Source organism: Arachis ipaensis, chromosome B03 (assembly GCF_000816755.2).
Source record: "Arachis ipaensis cultivar K30076 chromosome B03, Araip1.1, whole genome shotgun sequence".
NCBI classification, from domain to species: Eukaryota; Viridiplantae; Streptophyta; class Magnoliopsida; order Fabales; family Fabaceae; genus Arachis; species Arachis ipaensis.
Window position 1 is genome coordinate 111743740 of NC_029787.2, and position 3511 is coordinate 111747250.

Consider the following 3511-nt stretch of genomic DNA (forward strand, 5'->3'; position numbering starts at 1 on the left):
AGCTTGGGGTGAGAGAGGCTCGAACTTTCGACCTCAGGATCACTCTAAGCTATGAGACCTACGCGCTAGCCAACTGCGCCACCACCCCAATGTGTCAGTCTTTGATGTTGACTAAAATGAAAGCCAGAAGCGGAAATAAGTTATAAAGGCATGGAAACGATGATAGGAGTGTCTCCTAGCCTAACCCCGCTGGCGTGATTGATGACTAATAATGAGCTGCTTCTATGACTTAATATAATATTATTATCACCAATTCACCAAACAGTTGCATGTTACTCATCAGACACAAAATACCCTAGAGCCACAACGGCCCTTTATTTTAATATGATCATCTGCTATTAGATATTTCACGGCAATCATTGAAGGTTGAATTTATGCATTTTGTAGATATAGCACAATTCTTTGATCACATGTGTTGCACATTTTAGTTTAGAGATATGATTGAATATACATTGCATTTCAAACGAAATGTGATGCTATAATTAATAATTCATGATCATACTAATCAAAGTAGCTCTGATTTCTGAACCAAGAATATTCAAAATTTCGATTTAAAAAGTGTTTAACTGCTAAATAATAAATATCATATTTTAAGTGTAGGGAGACATTAACATATAATTATTTTATTATATAATAATAATTTTTATTTAACATAATGCCTCCAAATTTCTCGTTTAAAAATATACCATGATTAAAAGTGAAAACATTTTGTTATCTTATAGTAACAGAGACAATAGATATATATTATTACTACTTTTTTTATTGTTATTATTTTTTCTACTTAATAGATAGAAACCAAATATTGAACCGTATAATATAAATTATTTTGGAATAAGGATGACTTTTTTTTCTAATTAATGTTTTGTTTATTGACTAAACAAAGAGAATTAGGAGTGCAACATGAGTTACAACATAAAGGGTATATTGAACAAAGTTATAAACAAAAAAACCTGTAAGAAAAAGAAAATGACATTTTAGTAATGAAAAGAAGCAACACTACAAAATTTCTTCTTTTTTAACCTAGAATACTTTACTTCCAACACCTATTTATTTCGTTTCTTCAGTTAAGCTTCAATTGTTAGATCCATCTTCCTTTTTTTTTTTTTTCATTCTAGAAGAACACTGTCCATACCAAAATAATACGAAAACCGTCTCTTTTTGAGTCATCTGAGTACTAAAATATTATTTTACAACTTACAAGATATTTCAGGAGACTAATGATTTCAATTTCTACGTTCAAACCAGAATTTGATATCTGAACTACTATTCATGTTGTTTTCGAAAATTTCTTCAACTTGGTTTGAGCTTAATCAATTTATTAATCATCTCAAAGTTTGTTTAAAATCCTTGATTAAGATATTATTCTCTTTATTTATTATTAATTTTGAGGAGTTGTGACCAATTAAAATTTAACATGATTTTTTTATTTTTTTTATCATGAACCCAATTTATTATTCTCATAATATCACAACATCTGGATATTTTTTTTTTCTTTTTCATTAGTACTATTCACGTAGATTTATTAATAAGAATATTTGGCATCATATTTTAATAATTGCAAATGAAGGTATTGATACTAAATTTTTACATTGGATCTTGTTTCTCTCATTGAATACTTATTCAAATTTTTGTATCCATACCTTTTTAAATTTGAGCTATTGAAACAGCATATTAATTGGTTGGAGATAAGATGATGAGAATCTTTATATATATAATACTCATAAATTATGCCCCCTAGTAAACAAAATATATACCTATTTGTATTGGTCAAAATTATTAAAGTTTTATTTGCACATTCATACTTATTATTATGTACCCTCATAAGGTTTTTTTCGTAAGTATTGACAAGTAATATTAAATCTTGTTCCATATTGTATTCTTGTTTTATTGCTTTAAGTCAAATAATTAAATTCACATAAACCTAATTTTTATTTATTTTTTATGCACTATCTTCTGTCTTTGTAGCTTATTCGATCATTGTTGATAATTCTAAGATCTAATATTAAAATTTTTTAATATGTACCCTCATGACAACCTTGAACAACATCAATGAATCTTCCTTCTTCACCCAAAGTGACCATTTGTGATAAAACTTCTTGTCAAAAATGGCCAAATATTTGTTGCTGAACCAAAGTTGTCAAAGTAAAAAATATGAAAATTCATGTACTACTTTCTTTTATCATTAGTGGTGTAGACCTAGCTTTTATCAGTTCTATTATCTTTTCTAATGACACAAATAAGATCAAAAATTTCTTTTCTAGTCACCCTCAAAGAAATTGGAATATATGATCTAATCAAACTCAGTAAAAACTCCTACACCATTAATTTAGGACTAATAGGAGGTGCGTTATACTTTTGGGACAAGACTTCTCATACTTTTCACATCCCATACGACATGATTATTCTTACTCTTCTGGATATAGCTGCTATAACTGGCATACCTCTTTTGGGAGAGAAAATTTTAACTACTACCAGGTCAACCACAAGAATTGAGTATTCCATAGCATAGACCTCTCTTCCACTACCTACCAGAGTTTCATTTGCAACAACAAAGGTCAATATGAAGATCCTGTTTCTGATAATTAGCACATAGCCTTCCTTCTCTGTTGGTTGAGCGGCGTGATTTTCTATACCCGGAGCATTCAAGTTGAAGCCACTTATCTTTCATTTGCCACTCTGTTAGCTGAAGATAGAAACTTGTGTTTATCCAAACTATTTTTGGCTCTACTATATCTCACTTTAAACTAGATCACAGATTTTATGAGGGAGAAGAAGAAAATCACTAATATTAATGGTCCCGTTTGATTTTTTCAATTATGGCTTTCTGTCAACCACGTTCGAACAAAAAAAAATCCTATAAATTTTGTAGTTGCAGGGCACCGTCTGCTTAATTTTTTCTGACAAGTCAAAGGCTCCACATGAGAAAATAAAACACTTCTTCTAAGTTTCATGTTACTTGCCAGAGAAAGGCAACATTGTCAACCTGACTTCTTTTGCCAAATGTCAAGTTGGTCCAAAATGGTTAACACAATCTCATGCCACAACTAAGACCATACAAGAGGAAAGCATTTACCATTTGGTCATAATTCTTAACTTTTCAACTACTTTTTGCTGAATTTTCAGGTGAAATGACCTAAGAATAGCAGTCTATACTGTATCTAAACAATTTGGACTAGCTCAAGCCATTCCATCTTCAAGAAATTCAATTTTTGCTTACCAAAACTGCTTCACTAGAAGAGTTTTTGAACCTTTAGAAGGACAATGTTTTTCAGAGAAGTAAATTCCACCTATTCTGATTTAAGACTTATCTGTTGACCACATATTCATTTTTTTTCTTAGTGAAAAGCCTATTACTCTTTCATTAAAGTCACTTTTAGTAATTATTGTTGAAGGATGACTAATGCTTTTATGATGTAGCAAGTGAGGAGAGTGTCAACTATTAGAAAAGAAAATTACAACTAAATCATTTATCCAATTGAATTAAACAAATGATGCTTTTCTCTGTGCTATT